Source organism: Lagopus muta, chromosome 3 (assembly GCF_023343835.1).
Source record: "Lagopus muta isolate bLagMut1 chromosome 3, bLagMut1 primary, whole genome shotgun sequence".
In the NCBI taxonomy this organism is placed as follows: domain Eukaryota; kingdom Metazoa; phylum Chordata; class Aves; order Galliformes; family Phasianidae; genus Lagopus; species Lagopus muta.
This window is the reverse complement of record NC_064435.1, coordinates 77,550,838-77,571,008: the sequence shown is the minus strand read 5'-3', so window position 1 is coordinate 77,571,008 and position 20,171 is coordinate 77,550,838. Positions and strand designations below refer to the sequence as shown.

The following is a 20,171-nucleotide window of genomic DNA, read 5'->3' as shown; positions in this document are numbered from 1 at the left end:
CAGCAAAAATATTTCAAGAAGAAATTATATCAAAGCAACCTAAACAGATCTTAGTAAAAGGTGCGGAAGAAGTAGAAAGCATCAGAACAGGATCAATAAAGATATACATTGTTTATAAAATGATAGTACTCAAAGTAAAAACAATTAAAAAAAAAATGTTCTGCTTCTCATTGAGAATAGGAAAGGAAGAAATGGGTTTAAATGACAGCAAGAAAACTCGGGTTGGCAAGTGGAAGAAATCTTTCCAACTACAGGCATAGCAAAGCTCTAATGTATATTGCCAAGAGATAATGTGAGAACTTCTGTCACTCAAAGTTTTCAAGACCTGGTGAAACTATAAGCTGTCAAGAATAGTTTAGGCATGGCTGATCTTGCCTGTGGGCAGCTATATGGATTAGATGATCTCCTGGGACCCTATTTACTATGATTTCTGTGATTCCCAGGTAAACATAATTCTTTTGACTCAAATTCAATTCACATCTAGAAAATTATGTGAAGCATTTCAAGAACAAAATTAAAATAAAAACAGAACTTACACAACATAATCATTGTATGTGATGTCATGATTTTGTAGACTACTGAAAACTGACTTTCATAATAAAGGAGGGATGGGGCATGTCCAAATGAAGACATAGCTGTATGACAAACTTCTTCTTCTATGTCCTCAACTGACTACATTTATGTTTCACAGCACATTTAGTTACTTGCCTTTTCCACCATTTAAACTTGGGGGAAAAAAAATCTTGTAACATCTTGTCCGTAATTGAAGCATTCACATAAGGTACATAAATTAGGGCATAGTTACTGTTCTTCTTTTTTGACTCAATAAGAGTGAAAGACTCTCTGTGCAGCTCCAGAATATTTGACTTACACTCATTTTGGGGAGGGAGTGTAGGTGGGCAAGTCCCTCATTCAAGCACATCAGTTAAGTCTCTGAAGCTTGCAATGACGAATGTTAAGGTCTAGGCCAGGTTAGCCACCGAAGTCAAGAGAGTTGAATCCAGGCTAACTCCTCAACACTTCACTCGTCACCCAGGATAACTGCAGTCTGTAGATCAATTGGAAATTCAACAGAATAGTACAAAGGTTCTCTCATAACAATACACCCTCAAAACCACTCTCTTGTCTCTCTACTCTTAGAAATGTGTAAAAGGTGGTCTCCAGCAGGAAAGAGAAAGCTTTAAAAAATATTGAGAGTTCTATATAGCCACATTGAGATTTGAGGTTGCAGCGTGTGGGGAAAGTTACTGGAACTTCTATGATCCCTACAACAGTTGGATTGTTTTTCTTCGTGAATTTCTTTCTATTCAAGAATTCTGAATCCCTAAGGCTGATCCTATTGTTTCCTTATTTGCAGAAAAAGGAGCAGCGTGCAGAGGTTCAGTTCTCTTACATGTACAGTTCTCAGAGGGGATCCAGACCCTGTAGCAGGAAGCACTGAATGCTGTGCAATCTTGTGAAAGTTGCAGTCTTCTTTTGTAGAATCCAGAGCTGAGGAAATTTCAGGCTCTGTTTGGATATTCAGCTGACAACTTGAACACCTACTTGAAATGAAATGAACTTCAAAAGCTGCTGGGGATCAGGGATCATTATGGGTGAAACCTGAAAAAGAGAGGTAATTATAAATTAGTGTGTGCATATATGCACATATCCATGTGGGTAGAGACAAACACGGTTATTTGCTAGAGTGTGTGGCATTGCTAACTGTGAAGTATAGGCAGGTGAGTTCAGTTTTACTTGAGGTCAAATATGTCCCATGCCTTCTCCATTCTAGAGCAATTCAATCGTTAATGATTGCTAGAGATCAGTTTCAATTGACTGTGCTCTGTAGCATATGCTTGTACCATATGCATTTTAAAAGATTACTAAAAAAAAAAAAATCAACCAACAACAAAAACAAACCAAACCACAAGCAAGCAAACAATCAAACAAAAAAGCAACAAAAAACCCCAAACAATTAGCCCTCCAACAACAACAGCAACAATAAAATCTAGAAAGAATTAATAACAACCAGTGCAGTGTTTGAATAGTAGAGTTTCTCACAGTGAACATATTATAGTGTCTGAAAGAATCCTAGACAGGCAGCTCTGCATCAAGCAAAGTTTATTTATTTCCAGTGCAACACTAAAGTTAATGTAACTGCAAATAGAGCTTTTTGTAAGTCTCAGCGTTTCTTGTGATCTGGTGATTTCGTGATATTATACCTTCAAAGTGAGGAAGTAAACTGTGGTAGTATCAGTGGGATCTGAAATCTAATTATTTCAGTCAAGCAACACAAAATAAAACAAAAGTACCAGGTCTTCATCAGAATGAACAAAGATAGTTCAAATTCAGGTTTGCATCAACATGGGGAAACAAAAGGCTATTAAATAGCTGATAATAATATCTACTGTGTAAACCAGTTTAATGTAATGAAAGCACGGATATTTTCCTTCTCTTTTACCATCTTTTTGTATTGTTTTCCTTCTAATAGAAAATGATTCACAGCTTTCTATTAGAAGGAAGCAAATGTATCCTTAAAAAGAGAAATGGGTATTACATCCTTTTTGGGAGGAGTGTTATTTACATGTATGTTAGGTATTTTAGTTCTGACTGCAGTGCCTTGTGTCTCTCCCTTTACTAATTGTATGATACCCATTTAACTACACTGATTTTTATTTATTTATTTATTTATTCATTCATTCATTCATTCATTTATTTTTGTGCATTGTGGATTATAAATGGATTGCTTACACAGACTGCTATGTAGTTCTCAACTCTACTTCGTAGTTGCAGTTGTAGCTGTAGCTGTATTTGCAGTCACATGGTATCTGCTTTTGACTGCAGAGCGCTTCAGTAATTTGAGAACAGATTAATTCCAGAAATGAGCTGATAAGTGTCCAATTGATGAGAAAGTGAGAAAGTAAATAAACAAGATCCACTTAAGTTCCTTTGCTTACTCCATTTGGTATGTGCTCAGGTGTCCACATTTGGCTCAAAGAAACATTTTTTCAACTCCACATTTTTGCATAATAGTTCTCTGGTGGCAACAGTTGCCAAGCTAGATACACTCTCCTTATGCAAAGGGTTTACTGCTCCACAGCCCACTGGTGAGGAGGAGGCTCTTCAGAAAGAGAAACTTAAGAGAAAGAATCAAATGGAGGCTTTAGTCTCTTTTTCAATGACATTGAATGTGTCAACTAGAGAAAATGCTGAACTGGAAGGAGAGAACCACTTGGACTGGTTGGTGCCTGGACTTTCCTTTCTGTTGGTTATGAAAACAGAGATATTGAAGGACAGTTAAATAAGATCTTGATATCTGAAATTTTTTGAAGTGCAGCCAGTTCTGAAAGCTGCTCTGCAGCTGAAGTCCAGCATTGGCAGTACCTGAAGGTCACTTTTCCAGCTTGATCATGAGCACCTTGTCTTTAATAGGGTTGGGTACTTAGGCTTTTAAGAAATCCATACCTAATTTCCTTTAAGAAGCATGCACTACCTTTTCCTTTTCTCTCCAAAACAACCAACATTCACAGAGTGTCTGAGATCAGGCTCAACAAACGAACTGAGACAAGAGAAGTTCTTCCAGTTTCCTCCAGTAGTTCAGGTTTGTGAAATCTACAACAGGATGCAAGCATATGTTTTGACGCTTCCTCTGTTGAACAGAAATACTTCAGACAACTGAAGCCTTTCCTAGACTTCTATAACTTTAGAGCAAAGGTTTTGAGATAAACTGAATAATATATATTCTCTCTAGACATCATAAACATAGAGTGCAATATATGTATGATATGTATCTCACTTCAACTCTTCTCTCGTAGGAGTTAATGGCAGGTGATATTTAGAAATGGCTCTGATCATTCTGCACAGACTGAAAAAAATGAACAGGGCTGTGAGGAAGTCACAAAGCGTTTTGTATCATCCCTGTAACATTGAAATCACTGTTACATTCTGAGGTAACAAATGACTCTTACGTCTCCACCTTTTTCTTTCACATGTTTTCAGTTTCGTTGCATCCAGCATTGTCTTTTAGATATTCTAAGCCAAGCATGTAATTGAGAAATGATAATTAAAATAGTTCAAAATCATTATAATGGAATTATATTATTATATTATATTATATTATACTGGAATAAGCACTGTATAGTGCTGGGGAAAAGAAATATGAGGGTATTTATCAGGCAAATTAGAAGTATTTGCCACCTACTCTGTTTAACAGAAAACATTTGATAGGGACATTTTAGCCCTCAGCTCTTCTTGTAATAGTGACACATAACTGAAAAGGAGAAAAATCTCATAACACAAGCTTATCTGTGTGACATTGTGACAGTTCAAAGTATTTAAGGGTAACACATGATGTAACTTCTGACCAAAAAAAAAAAAAAAAAAAAAAAGAATTAATGAGAATACTGCTCCCGAGATGACTTGGGCTTTGGCTTCATTTCACTTTCATTTCAGTTTCAGGTCTGTATTCATTAACCAAGGATAGCAGCTCTATAGGCAGCCAATGTAACTGTACAAATAATTTTATTTGTTCATTTATTCATTTATTTATTTTACTGGATGTATTATGTAGCTCAGCCATTGAATATACGGCAGTAGGTTTTAACAATGTAAGCTCAGAGTAAGTGGCTGTTTAGTTTGAGTGTCAGAGAGAACTGTACATCTATTTACAATTCAGAGTTTTCCCTAAGGATAAACAACCCAGTGTTGGCTCCAGTTAATAATCTTCTGCAGTAATATTTCCTGTCCACTTGGCTTCAGTGGAATATTTTCTCTCACTGTTTTGGGTACTGTGGAATAGAGAAATCTACATATTTTTGCAGGCTGGATTCAGACACACTAAGTTTTGCCCCGTACCATTGTGACTGAGTGGAAAGATAACTACAGCTAAATCTATCACTACATAACCCAGGCTTACAAAACTTTAAAAACTCTTCCAATTTAGAAAGCAGCATACTAAATTAATGTTAATGATTAAAGAAACAATCCTGATCAAATGATTTATACAAAGGAAGAACTAGAAATGAGAAAGTCATAGAATCAGGTTGCTCAGGTTGGAAAAGACTGTCAAGTCCAACCACAACCTAACCAAACTACCCTAATTCTAACAACCCTCCACTAAATCTTGTCCCTGAGCACCACATCCAAATGGTTTTTAAACACATCCAGGGGTGGTGACTCAACCACCTCCCTGGGGAGCCTATTCCAGTGCTTAACAATCCTTTCTGTAAAGAAGTTTTTCCTGATATCCAACCTAAACTTACCCTGGTGCGACTTGAGGCCATTTCTCCTTGTCCTGCCACCTGTCACCAGTGAGAAGAGACCCTGCTCTCGCTGTAAGCATCTTTCAGGTGTTGGAAGAGAGCAATGAGGTTTCCCTTGAGCCTTCTTTTCCCCAGACTAAACAGCCCGAGTTCCTTTATTCCCTCTTCATATAGTATATTCTCCAAGCCCTTCCCCAGGCTTGTTGCCCCTCTTTAGACCTGCTCCAGCACCTCACTGTTTTTTCTGTATTGAGGTGCCCAAAACTGAGCACAGTACTCGAAGTGTACTCACCAGTGCTGAGTACAGGGGCAGGATTACATCCCTAGTTGTGCTTACCACACCCTTCCTGATACAAGCCAGGATGCCTTTGGCCTTCTTGGCCAACTGGGCATACTGCTGGCTCATATTCAGCTGACTGTCCATCAGTATACAAAGGTCCCTTTCCATCAGGCAGCTTTCCAGCCACTCCTCCCCAAGCCACTCATCCTGTAGGGTTGCCTAGTGTTGTTGTGACCAAAATGCAGGACCTGACACTTGGCCCTATTGAAACTCATACAGTTAACCTTGGCCCATTGATGCAGTTTATCCAGGTTGCTCTGTAGTGCCCTTCTCCCCTCAGGCAGATCCACACTCCCTCCCAACTTGATTTCTTCTTCAAACTTACAGACGGTGCACTCAATCCCCTCATCCAGATCATTAATAAAGATGTTAAATAGAAGCAGCTCCAGTACCTGGCCCTGGCGGACAGTGCTAGTGAGTGGCTGCCAACTGGATTTAACTGCACTGACCACAACTCTTTGGGCCCGGTCATCCAGCCAGTGTTTCACCCAGCAGAGTATATTCCAATCCAAACTGTGGGAAGCCAGCTTCTCCACAAGAGTGTTGTGGGGGACAGTGTCAAAGGCTTCTCTGAAGTCCAGGTAGTCCACCGACAGCCTTAGCTTCATCCACTAAGCAGGTCACCTTATCATAGAATGAAATCAGGTTTGTCAAACAGAATCTACCATTCATAAACCTATGCTGACTGGGCCTTATCCTCTGGTTGACCTTTAATTAGCCCATGACGGCTTTTGATATTATCCATTCTATAACCTTCCCTGGCACCAAGGTGAGACTGATAGGTCTGTAGCTATCAGGATCATCTTTCTGGCTCTTTTTGAAGATGGGCATCATGTAACAGGTCACGTTGCTGACATTTACCTGGGTGTTTAGTCTTGTTTAGTTTTTGAACCAATGCTCTTCAAGAAAATTGAGAAATGTGATTTCTGAGAGAGGTAAGTGAATGTATACTTTAAAGAGAAATTAAAAATGAAGAGTGTACAAATATTCAGTTTTTGTTATTTGAACTTGTAATTCATTCAGAAAAAGAATTTGTTGTGTTGTAATACTGAAAGTCAAGAACAGCGTGCTTCCTGGTCTTCTCCAAATGCAGATTTCTCAGATAAATAAAATATTTTGTTTTTATCTTTTACACATGAAATTTTCATTTACTTTCCAATTGCTGGAGTTGACTGATGATGGTGAAATTACTCAGACATTTTGCAAAGAAATGAAACCATTTGATAACATTATAAACATCAAGTACTCGATCATAGCTCCTTATAGATAAATAGAGAAACACATTAGATTGTTATTAGGGTTATTAATTTTTATGACACTTTGATATATAGCACATACCACCTTGTACTTACATGTATTGATCAGAGGTTTCTGTCCATTTCTTATAAAAGTACCCTAAGACATCAGTAACTGCATGGTTCTGACCATCTTTCCTTAAAAGTATCCCACAACAGGGGACAGTGATATAAACATGATTTCCAAAAAGTAATGGAGATGTTTTGGAAAAGTGAACCTGGATTGTGTGTTGATTAATTAATATCAAAGAGAAACAAACTAAGAAGTAGAAAACAAAGCTTCTTTTATTTAGACAAACCTTGAGAAAAAAAAGGAAACAATTGATAAAGTTTTCTGAAAACCTGGTAATTTTGCTCCAAGTATAGCAGATTAATTCAGAGAAAAGATTATTAGACTTAACTAGACAAAGAAAGACAATAGGAATAAATAAGGAGTTTACAAGAACTGTAAAAAGAGGTATCAGCAAAGAAAACTCCACCAGGGAGGTATTACATCTTGCTGAGGATGTCTTAACAAGTAAAAACTTCTACAGCTATATGAAAAGAGCAAGGACAGCAAAAAGGGAGTCAGTATACAATGGGGACATAGTAGAGATTAAAGGTGCCTGGGAATTGCTTTCAAAAAAGAAAAGAAAAAAAAAAAAAAAAAAAGAGAAAATTCTTTCTTCAGTTTTCAGCAGAATAATGGTGCTTGGCAACGTCTGTCCCACAGAGATCATCTCCACTGACACAAGAGACTTTATTTCCCCTACTATGCAAGGAAAATGAGAGTAGTAATTATATCACAGTTGCTTATTCAAGTTTGTATCTATTTATGGCAACACATTAAGCTAATTTGCATTCAAGTAAATTCAGTTTCACCCAATGTTAACACTCTGGGGTTACTGTAGCTGTCAAAAACTCAGATCTCCTCTGGTTGGGTTATTTTTGTTTGTTTGTTTTCCTTTGCTTGTTAGAATCTCCATATTCAATGCATTTCTTTCGTGTGGATTATTCTTCACTTCTAAATTAGTGAGGGTATTAATCAACTTTTTGAATTGAATGAGTTTGATTTCCTTGGTTTCATGTCCCTTTAAAAGCCAAGTTAAGAAAAAATCAAGCACGCTGCTAATTTGGTGAATTTAAACTTCTCATTTTTCCCAACAGGGAAGTGCAAAGGTGTATGGGAGGACAGAGCTTTCTCTTTGCACTCTGTATGTTTGGCCGTATAAAAGCAAAACATCCTGAGAGCTAGACTCTACTCTCTCAAGTGTGCACCTCCTTTTGCCAGAAATACTAGCTGACATATTAGCAGAGATCATTAGCTATTCTTTTAACTTTTTGTTTCAGATAGATAAAGCTTTTTAGGAAAAAAAAAAAAAAAAATCAGGAAGAAAAAAAAAACAGAAAAATAAAACTTTCACAAAAAAAAAAAAAAAAAAAAAAAAAAGCAATTATAGCACTGCAGAAAATATGCCAAATAAAGAAACAAGGAGGATACAAACTTTCATAAATCTTTAGAAACAAGGAGGATATAAACTTTCATAAATCTTTGTACAGATAGTGTATGTGCATATACTTTATATACATAGGTCAGGCTAAAGTAATGCCTTCTATTTATTCCCATGGAAAATACAACAGATATAAAGAACATAACAACACTATCTGATAAATTCTGAGCTACAGAATGCTGTTTTTCAACATAGTTACTGCCATTAGCTATGTGTTGTCACCAGCGATGAACAAAAGCCTGCATGCCACGTTTGTTAAAATCTGTACGGCCATCTAGCTTGTCTTCTGCATCACTTTCACATCACTCTTGCCACTGCTGAAATGCCTCTGCCTCATTGTGATCTGCCTCACTGTGATCATATCCACTGTTTGGTCTCCATAAATGTTCAGAAAACATTGATGAATGTCAATGGATGCCATTTTTTCCTTATTAATTAGAAAATGGAAATAATGTCAAATGGTATAAAGCCAGGGAATGTTCTAAAATTTTACAAGATCAACGTTTTCTTTTGTGTTTCTTTTTCTTAGTTGGTGTTCACAAGATGAGAGAAGGCTATTTAGAGAGAATGACTGTATAATCAGAAAAGGTATGAACTAAAGAGACTTGTGATGGAAATTAGAGGATTTCTTTTGAAAATAGCAGGTTTATGGAAAAACAGAGCAATAACAAAACAAACCAAAACCAGTATAAATCAAAACACATTCACATACACACACACAGAAAGCCCCACCATCTTGAAACAAAATGTTCCCTCCCACTCAAAAAAAAAAGCAAAAAAAAAAGTCAAGAAAGAAAATATAAATATACTTCAAGGTAGACTTTACATGGGCTATGAAAGGAATTACATGAAAATTGTCTGTGATTGCAGAGAATTCCCCTTAATAACCCAGGCAAGCTTCCCGACTGTATTTTGTTAAGAAGTGACATACTTCAAGGGGTGGATTCAAATGGGACACTACTTCCCAAGGGGTTTATTTCATTCATTTTATCTCAGCAGCTCCTCAGTATTATCTGTATCATTTGAGCTTCTGGACAGGGGCTCAGCAAAACAACAAAGAAATTTGTCACAAGATCTGGCATCAAGTCAGATTTCTGAATCAGGTATGCTGCTCTCTTATTTGGTCTACTTTTTGCTTGTTTAAGGCCCAGTTCTTTGCAGAGTTAACTGAGTGCTTAATATGAACTGCGAAAGTCTCTGAAAACCTACAGACTTCAGTGCAATTTGAAATTGAAAGCAGCTTTTTAAGGGTGATACAAGAGCAATTTTAGTCCTCAGAGCATTTCTTGGTGACCTGAATGCACACCTCGTTGGGATGACCAGACTTCCTAAGATTCTACACCCAAACCCCTGTAAATTTCACCTGCTCTTTTCGTCTTTCTGAACTGTACTGGATTTTCTAAATGTTTTAAAAGTGAAACCTTTCTACCAGGACGAGCAAATGTCACAATGGCCTCTGTAGATGCTGCAATTTATAACTCCCCTCCCCCTCTCCCCCCTTATTTTATTTTATTCTTATCATATTTGTCCTTCTAAAAGACTTTTATTTACTGCTGATTTGCTGCTTTGAAGTCCAAAAGCAAATATCTTTCTATAGAGCTTCCTGCATATGGTATTTTTTATTCTGGAAGTTCTTTGCAAACAAGATGTTGTTATTGTTGTTCTTAATATTATTACAATCCCTTTGAGTTTTTAGTTTTTTGTTTTGTTTTGTTTTGGTTTGGTTTTTTTTGTAAGGAAAGAGATCATATCAAGAATAATTTTTTTGTCTTAGGAATTCCAATTATTTGATGCATCATATCATCATATCATATCATCATATCATATCATATCATATCATATCATATACCATACCGTACCGTACCGTACCGTACCATACCATACCATACCATACCATACCATACCATAGTGATGTGATCATGCCCTAAGAAGGGCACAAAAAAGAAAATTTGATAAAATTGACCCATACAGAAGATTACATTTATTGATCAGCTCCCTACTGTGCAGAGGGAAGCAGTGAGTTTGGATATTGCTTGCACAGCAGGGGAGGGAAGATGTTGAGGTTCTTTCTGTTCCTACCAAACATCTTTACTCGAGAGTAATTCTTGTATTCCACAGAACCTGGAGTCCCCAAAGAACAGTCTGGAGCTGTCTGGAAGCCTCATTCCCTACCAATGAGTGGAAAGCAGAGCTGGCTGCCTGCTGAGCAGTGAGGTGAGGAGAGAGATGCCCCTTTTCTTCCTCCATGGAGAGAATACTAGCTCTCCTTTGACACTGCTGCTGAGATGGGGACAGTGTCCAGGACTACCTCAACTTGCAATTTGTATAGTTAAGTGGTCACATATTTTAAAGGAAAAAAATACCAGGAAGGTTCCAGAACTCCTGGTGTAAAGGAAAATTGGATGATGTAAGCCCTGAGGGTTTAGTCAGTAAGGCAATTATTTTTGATAAATTAACTAACAAACAAAACAGCAGTACTTTTGAATATCATAGATTTTGGGGGATAAATGAGGACAAGAAAGGGGGAAAAAGAAAAAGAAGAAAAAATCTGAGTTTGGCACTCTTTCACCCTGCTCCCGAAGGCTACACTGTTCTGAAGAAACTCCCCATTGCATGTTGTGGTTTTGTACGTATAGGACAGAACTACAAATGAAAAGTGACTTTCCTTTCCTTAATGATCCTTAAAAACAGACCATTAAGAATAAAGAAGTGGCTTCTTCTCCTGCCTTGCATATAGAATTGGAGCCAAGGGATCTGATTTTTCCATTATGTATCTAGAATATTTTAAAAAATGTTGAAAAACTGTCATTTTAGCTGTTTCCTAATGTGCATATAATAATTACCTGATAAGGTGTTTTCTTCAGTGCTATTAGTTTATTTCAACAAGGTATTTGAAGAGCCTCAGACATTTTTCCCTTTGTTGACTCATTAGCACCAAAGTGCCATTTCTAAAAGGTTATTTATAAAATCCCAAGAAAAACAGAATTTGTTATCTGCAGACATTGAAAGGAGATAATTAAGAGGGGATGTGAATATGTCAAAGTACTTTTTTTTTCTTTTTTTTTTTTTTTTGGTGGCTATGAGAGATCATAAAAAAAAATTGGAATGTGGCTAGAAAGAAGCAAAGGATTTTTGGATAAGAGATGAGAAGATTCACACTAGCAAAATCAAAGCATGGTGAGTTCATCTTTTCCTATATATAAGAATGAAATTGTCATAATTTATCTGTATTTATTATGAAAATCTTCAGCTTCTTTTTAGCCCCTTCTTAGGAAAAGTCATTACAAATGTTCTTGAAAGCAATAATGTTTAAAAAAAAAAAAAAAGCAAAAGAAAACAAACAAGAAATAGACAAAAAAAAAAATCCAGACTTTAAGTTCTAATCTTCTGTAATACACAAGAAAATTTTTCTTGTGATTTTCTTGGTTATACAGATAGACAAGAGAAAAATAAATACAGCTTTCGGATCTCTGAGGTCATATTGCTGTTTCCAGCCAGTGTCTGAATAGCAGACGTAGCAAAATATATACAATTGCAAACGAGTGGTATACGTACATAAATATTTGATTATCCACAAAGGAATTGCTTCATTTCTAGCATTTCACATTTGTATGTGTACCTTTGGAGGCATTTTCAGCAATCTAACAGGCTTACCACTACCAATATTTTTAAGGTCAAAGCTGCTGAAACAAACAAACAAAAAACACTTCAAAGAAAATGTCAGAAGCCTATTCAGACACTCCATTGGCTTACTGGGGAAAATGCAAATATTTCAAAATAGCACTGACCCATTTAGTGTCTGTGATATATCACTATTCATCTTTTTGAACTTACAGGTGAGTATAAAATCCGATTTATTCTTAAGCTATATGAAATAAATGTTATTTGCAGAGTGATAACTCATACTGCATATTAAAGTGATTTCCTCCATTTATTGCTTCTCTGTTTTTTACACTGCAGAAGACAAGGTAAAACAGCCTATAGAAATAAACAAAATGTAACAAAACCATTTGTTTCTTTTCCATTCTTTTGCAGTTAAATGCAGGCTGTGAAGAGTAAAAATAAATAAATAAACGTAATGTGCAATTAAACTTGGCAATGCATTATATTTGACTGTAAAAACTGTTAAGTCCTTGGAGCTTTGAGAGCTTTGGATAACTCTGTGTGGTTATGACAGCATATATGAGTAAGTTTTAATTAAATTAGTGATTACACTCTCTGCCATGGTGTGATACATAACACAAACTATAAGCCGCATTTTTAACCTGCAAGTAAGATCATCTTCAACCTTCAGAAAGCAAAGAAAATAAGGAGTTCTTCAGCCTTAAACAAAACATGCAGGATCATCTGAAGACTTTGACTGTACTCCAAGGGGGCAGAAAAATTTGTCTACTACAAAGCAGATGTGCAAACATCAGAAAGCAGGATTTCTACAAAGCAGCTTACCTTTGACACTGAATAATTGATCTACCTGTCAAAGTGCAGTGGTAGGTTTGACCTCAATGCTAAGCTATTGAGAGCCATGCATCTAATTTTATGCATGTTTTAATTTTGGTAAAACCTGTCAGGTAAAGTACATGTGACCTAAGGAATGTTTACAGAGACCAATCTATAACTGCAAGTACTTGAGTAATGGATGGAACTGTTATTTCTTGTGCAACTATTTTTCTGAAACTTGCTCCTCGTAAATGGATCTATGGCATGGAATGGATGTTTTATTGCTCATGCTCCTGAAGTTTATAACAAGGCTACCCTACAGGCTAATGGCAAAATAAGCTGTGATCAGACACTGTAGCAGAATGTAAGCCAAGAATATTCAGCTTTTTAGCAGAGTGGTGCTTACTTTCTAACTGATATGTAGATTCATTTAGAACTGTAGGACATCTAGCACAAATGCCTCAAAACTTACATGTCTGAAATTTCTTCCTTACTTGCCCTTCTTGGTTTTCATAGAAATCCATGCACCCTGAAGATCACAGGTAGAAAGCTTCTCTATTAAGTTCAATTTAAAAAAAAATGCATATAATTTCTTTCAAATTTATTAATCAGATCATGGAATTTAGCTAACAAACGGAAATAATTATCTCATTCAGTTCCATATAGATACTAAGCTCTTAAAATCCATTGGATTTAAGATTAATAGAAAATCTGAATTTAGAGAAAAATCCACAGATTCACTTGCTTGATGCTATAGTACAACACATATGAAATAATTCTCATGCTAAAATATTAATTTCCAGATGTGAAGTCTACTTGAAAAAATAATCTTTGTTCCTAGGTGAAATGATGTTTTGTTCATCTTAGCTGTAATTTTCAGAAAATAGGTGTGCATTAATATTTTAAAGACCAATTTGCTCCTTATTCCTCTTGTTCCAAGCAGAAACAACTGTTGGATTATGATTTTATTACTTTTCTTCTTAAAAAAAAGCAAACAAACAAGGAGAAAAAAAAAACAGGATTTTTAGAGAAGAATTTCATTTTTCCTTATATTTGTTGGAACTGAGGGACATTTTTCCTAGCTTTCACTGCTCAAGAAATCAAAACAAACAAGCAAACAAACAAACAAATAAATAAAATGAGACTTTAGATATTTGTTGTTATATAATTCCCACAAGATGTACAATTATTAACTGGTTTATTGTGCTGAATTTACTCTTGCAAATGGGGATGTAAAGTTTTAAATCCATTAAACTTCTTTTTTCTCTTAGCTTTGCACACAGATCACTCTTAGTATGGCATTGGGTGAGGCAGACCAACTAACAGATGTCAGAAGTGTGCCATAATGGAGATGGTTTTCTTCTAAATCTGTTTTCCACAGTTATGTTGTAACTGAAAAGCAGAATTTCTTTACCTAGTGATTATGTGAGAGTTTTAATAACTATCTCAGACTGTAAGTGGTTTGACTCTTTAACTGTCAGAAACAGTCACTTCAAAGTGTACAGCCCTATATTTGTTAATGTGTCATTGTAAATTTTTTAGCAACGATTACTCCCAAAGTTCAACCATTGAAGGTAGGTTGAAGCAATGCTTTAACAGTTATTAACTATCAGGCTCCTCAAACTGCCTCTTTATAAGAACTTTCTCCTTCGCTGCAATGAGCAATAATTGAAGCCATAGAAACAATATTGGGTTAAAGTAGGAGAAGAGATCTGATGTGCCTCTGTTAAACAAAACAAAAAAAAATTTTGGGTAAAATTCATGCGTTGTATTCATACAATATTTTACACATTAAAACATCTTATTAGTGGAGAAAATGACTTAAATAAGTACTAAAAAAATATAGTTGTGTGGGCTGAAATACTCAATATCAGGTAAATACAATGCGACTAATAGACAAAACAGAAGCAGAGTCCTGTACTCCATCTGCTTCCCCTCCTCAGAGGCTGCAAGGAGCAATGTGGTCACCTCTCAGCCCCCTCTACTCTGTAAGCCCAGGTGTTTTCAGCCTCTCATCACAGGACATGCATTCCAACCCTGTTACCAGCTCTTTTGCCTTCCTCTAAATGCTTTCAAGGATGTTAACATCCTTTTTCTATTGTGGAACCCAGAACTCCACACAATACACAAGGTGAGGATGCACCATTGCCAAATATTGCAGGAGAATCACCTCTTTTGATGCAAAAATTCTTACCAGACAAGAATCTAGCATTCTCAGATATTAGTTTGGACATTAGTAGCTGTCGCTACCCTACAATGTGTTTTCATTTAAGAAGTCATATAGATGTTTGATGACCAGTTTGAATACAGAACTGAGATTTTGCCTCCATACAAACACTATGATCCTTGTTCCTTCTTTGCTCTGGCATTTCCTTCCACCTCCCTGTCCACTGAAATGTAAAAATATATCCTTTCAATTTATTTTTATTTTTTAGTTTTGTTTTGGGGTATAAATGGGTAGAGGGGAAGCAGTGGATTTAAGAAAACACCAGGAAATTATGCTTTTTCACTGTTTCTTTTCTAAAATCACCGTAACACAGATATTTCTTTATTTCACATGCCTGTTTTCATTATTGCTTCTGTTGTACTTTCCCTTCCTTCAGCTGATGGACAAATACTTTGCATGTAACAATTATGATTGTTATACTGCTGAGTGTATATATAGTGCTGAGCCTCATATTACAGAGCAGTGACATATGCCCAAGGAAGTTAAAATACTGTTTTCAAGTTTGGTTTGTGGGCTTAATTGTCTTAAGAATAGCATTTTATAATCAATCACATGAATGTCCATTTATAAAGAGAAAAAAATGGAAAAATAATGGGAAAATCTATTTTGGAAGGGATCTCTGGGAAGCATCTGCCACAACCTTCTGTTGAAAGGAGAGATTTATTCAGTCTTATCAAACTGAGTCTTGAGTACTTGTAACAGGGAGATTCCTTTGTGTAGCCTATGCAAATCCTCAATTCTTCTCATAGTGAAAGATTTCTTTTCTTATATACAAACTACATTTCCTTTGAAGTAACTTATGCCTATTTTCTATTCTCTTGTTGCCATTAATCTTCATGAAGACGGAATCTCCATCTTCTCTTTTAGGTATTGGAAAACTGTAATTAGCTCACCCTTGAACTTTTCCTTCACAAATCCTCCAACTTTTTGTCTTATGTCAAGTTTCCAATGCAATAAACACTTAGCTGGCACTCTGCTGGGCCCTCTCCATTTTTTTCCCAGTGTCTTCTGAACCAAGGTAGTGAAAATTGGACACAGGATTCTGAGTGCAGACTAACAAAATATGATCAGCATTTGAATTACTGGCAACTGTAGCTCTTGTTAAGTAACTTAACAAGAATTAATACTTTGTTAGTTTTAAATATCAAGCTTTCAAAACCTGAACATTAAGGTGAATGCTTACAAGAAAAAGCAAATTCATCTGCTAACAGTAGGAAGACAAAAATTCACTTCTATATCATAAATTCAGTACAATTTTTCTTTATTTTTTAGGTATAAATAGCAGTAAGAGAAAAAAGAGTGAAGTTCTATTTCCGGTGAATACAATAACTCTTGGCTGGTAAATTTTTATCCATGCCTTCTATCTCAGGTGAGGTTCTAGTAGCTATTATTCAGCATTTTTACTCAAATGTTGAGAATGACAATTTCATACTATATATTATAAAATACGTAATGTGAAAGAATTTAGCAATTATGTGAGTATGAATGTATAAGACAATTTTGTGATTACATAATAGACATAAATGAGAATATAAATAAGGAACTTGCAGATTGAAAATTTTGGGTAGGTGTTCAGAGATTTCTGTGCCTGAACAGATGACTAATTGATATGTACATAATAAATGTACATATTAAAAAGTACTCAATTACTCCTTCCTCTTATGTCTTCTTTCTTTGCTGTTGGCACTCATCTTCCACAGCCTACACAACAGAGGAGAGCTTGCTATAAGGAAAAATGTTTTCTGTTTTCCAGGGCATCTATTGGCACAGGCTGCCCACGGTAATGGTGGAGTAGTGGCCTCTGGAGGTTTTCAAGAAAAGGGCAGAGGTGGCACTGTCAGACATGGGTTAGGGGTTGTGGAGTATGGTACAAACATTGCCTGCTGAAGAAGGGGAGATGTCGTGCAAAACTGGAGAATGGGATGGGGTATAGTTCTGGCAGCTATCCTCTGGTTGATGACAAGAACTGCCCCTACCAATGCAGACCTGATAAGGCCACAGCTATGCCTCCATCACATTTAATAAATTGTTATGTTGCATCTAACCTGTGTCAGTGAAGTACACTGTAGTCCTTTCTTCTCACTGGGTGAAAAAAAACAGGGAATGAAGTGGGACAGTGGACTTGATGGTGATGGGTTGGACTGGATGATCTTACTGATCTTTTCCAGTCTTGATGATTCTATATAAAAAAGGCTATTACTTCAGAAAGGTTAACATAAATTAAAAATAAATAAATAAATAAATAATCAGAGAGGTGAAATTCAAGCTGTTTATTCACTTAGGGATGGTCGTTTCCTAACCTGAACTACGTGTGACATTTTTACTTGGATATAGAAGGAAAAAAAGCTGAAAAATTAACTCCATGTGAAAGCAATTCTCCTTCTTGCTACACTTTAATAATACAGTTAGCAAAATATTTTGATTTTCCTTTCTTCTAGGGATGCTTCTGTCAGAGCAGCAGTGAGAGGGTTAATTTGCATGTTCCTACTCTCCTTTTCTTACGCTCATGAATCTTTCAGGTGTTAGGATCCTTTAGACTTACTAGGTCTTAGTAATACTTCTGTAAAGTATCCTTGTCTAGAGAAACCTTATACTATGGAAGACTACACTGATGATAGTCTTCTAATATCCTCCAAGAATTCTCTCAGCCTTCCTGTTTGGAAAGCTAGTATGTTACACCAAAAGTCCCACTGTTTTGTCCCAGTGTTGTGGTATTGTGATTTTTGTTGTTGGTATTCCACATCAGAATATCATGTAAAACAATGGGGGTTAAGAGTTAATGTTCTGGTTCCGTGGACTACCTTTTTTGGAATTTTTGGGTTCTTGGAGGGGAGGCGAGGAGCAGCATTCCCAGAGGACCTGGTGCACAGAGGAAGAAAGATGGATCTCCTGGCAGGACACCAGCTGCTCTGCCTTTCACGGACTTGCTCTCTCTTGGTTTGCTGTGGAGAAAAGCATGTGCTTCCTCTACAGTCTACTAGCATAAGACTTCATGTTTGGACATTCTTTTCTCTCATTTTGTTTGATTTTGTTGGATTTAGTAAATTGATGTTGCTTCTCAGATCATTGCCCTTGTTTTTTGTCTGCTATTTCCCTAAACTTCACCCTCTCCCTGTCTCCCAGAATGTATGGCCTCCAAGTACCTTGCCTCATTAGTCACAGGGGTGGGGGGCTGGTCATGCCATGCTAGAAAAGGTGGGCTACTTTTATTTTCCCCTCTCTTTTGTCTCCTTCCGTGTCTGTACCCCTGTCACAGACTCAGATCTAGAGATAACTCTGAGAAACCCAACATGAACATTTTTAGAAGGGGATTATCTACTGAGTTTTCTGGAATGGATATTCAGCTTTGTTTGCAGATCTCTGTAATGCAGTGGCATCACACTGATGCTTACAGAACCCTGTAAGTATTCTAAATCTGAACTTTCATCTACGTAGCACATGAATTTGTACGTGCTGAAATTTAATCTGGAAAGCACTGTGTGGAAACCACAAAAAAATGAACTGATACCTGACCAGAAATCAATAACCTGCACCAGTTCAAGTGGGTGCTATAGGTTCTGCAAAACCCTATTACATAATTCCCTGATTAAGGAGTAAATTTGCTGAGTACCAAAGCTTTCTGCTTAAGAGGTCTCTTCTGCAATTTGCCTTATCTGTTACCTAACTGAAGTGATGAAAAACAGAAAGCAACATTTTCTGTTAGTTTATTGCTTTGGCTCAGGGATTCTCATATTAGAGTTAACAGCCACTGAAAACAGCAGGTGGTTATTTCCAATGGAAATGAGCAGCTACTAGACTGGAGGATCCTCATTTACTTAAACCCTGTGCAGCACTTCTAGGAATATTATAAACCGTGGGGTCTTTCTCATTTGTCCTTGTTTTAGCTGACATTGTCATTCCTGACTATACCATGAGCGTAAATGATGATCTAATGTCACTTCTATAATTACTTGGCACCGTGAATAAGCCTTAATCCCCCTGGGTCAATAACAGCTCTCAGTTTGACAGTCAATAAACAAGGTTCTGAGGATTGCTGCAGTTTCACTTTTTTTTTTTTTTTTTTCCCTTGCTGGTGTGTTTAGTAGATGCTGTTATGCTGTTCAGGAACGGCTCAGGACCACTGAGGAAAAAAGCTTTTCAACTCTTACAAAGGCTTCTAGCATGTAACATGCCCAATTCATCTCCAGTGGAAGATTTGAGAATGACTTCAAAGGAAACAAGGACCTCAAATTGAGATGCTTCTCTGAACATAGTCATGAATGACCTGTATGTTGAAGCCTCTCTGTATGCCTCAACTTTTTTGGAAGACCTTGCCTTTTGTTGCTGTTGCAATCTAACCAGGTGAATCCAAGTCATTCAGTCATGAAATAAAACTAATTTTGTTATGCTCTCTGCCCTCAGATGACATCCAACAAGGACAAATCAAATGTTGTTGCAACACTAATGCCTGTGCAGTTTTCTGCTGATCTTAAGACCACAAAATAATTGCTGCTCAGTGACTATTCAAGGCTTACCTTCACAATGACTGTCTAAAGGTCACGTTGACCATACGTTTAATTGTAAGTTCTCCTATTTCCTTCACATTTATCATTATGGGAAAAATACCTTCTTTACTTGTGCAGTATTTTATCATAAATAAATTCAGGTACCATTGGTCTAAGAAATAAAAAGCATCTAGCTATTCCATTTATGCCAAGCCCAAGAAAGACTTTATTGGATGGGAGGACTAATTATGCTGCAATCGGACACAGCAGTCACTGCAAAAATAACATAAATTGGGGTTATGTTGAGGAGGTTGAGAAGCAAATGATAAATAAATGGCAATGGTAAAGAAATACGCCAAATCTTCTGCAGTGTAAGAGCAGAGAAATGAAAATTTGCAACTTCTTGAGTGATTTAGCCTTTCAACGAACTTACATGCCATAGAAACTCTGATTCATCTTGACTTCTAATCCATACAATTGTGTTGAACACAGAAAAACAACAGTATGTATATAAATGCACATATATATACTCATGAAGGAGAAGGGAAAGAGAGAAAGTAACACCAACAAAGTGATCAAAGAGAAGACGGAGAAAAATATTCTAACAGATGTGGGTCATATCCTTTTTTCAGTCTGAGATCAGTAGTCTTCCATT

The 20,171-nt window shown here is 36.5% G+C and overlaps 2 long non-coding RNA genes across 3 annotated transcripts in view; both read left to right on the top strand.

Moving 5' to 3' along the window:
- Positions 1–10,774, top strand: part of LOC125690551 (uncharacterized) — a 33,915-nt gene extending 23,141 nt beyond the window's left edge. The window contains exons 5-6 of one of the 2 annotated variants that reach the window (XR_007375709.1): positions 8,898–8,956; positions 10,487–10,774. This is a non-coding gene — a long non-coding RNA (uncharacterized LOC125690551). Of the gene's footprint in view, positions 1–1,357; positions 1,712–8,897; positions 8,957–10,486 lie in introns of those variants that run through there. The other variant, XR_007375711.1, reaches the window with a different exon arrangement.
- A 666-nt stretch (positions 10,775–11,440) lies between these two features.
- On the top strand, positions 11,441–17,506 carry LOC125690554 (uncharacterized). Its single transcript, XR_007375715.1, has 4 exons — positions 11,441–11,545; positions 12,042–12,204; positions 16,305–16,401; positions 16,786–17,506. It is a non-coding gene; the product is annotated as an uncharacterized LOC125690554 (long non-coding RNA).
- Positions 17,507–20,171: the final 2,665 nt, after the last annotated feature.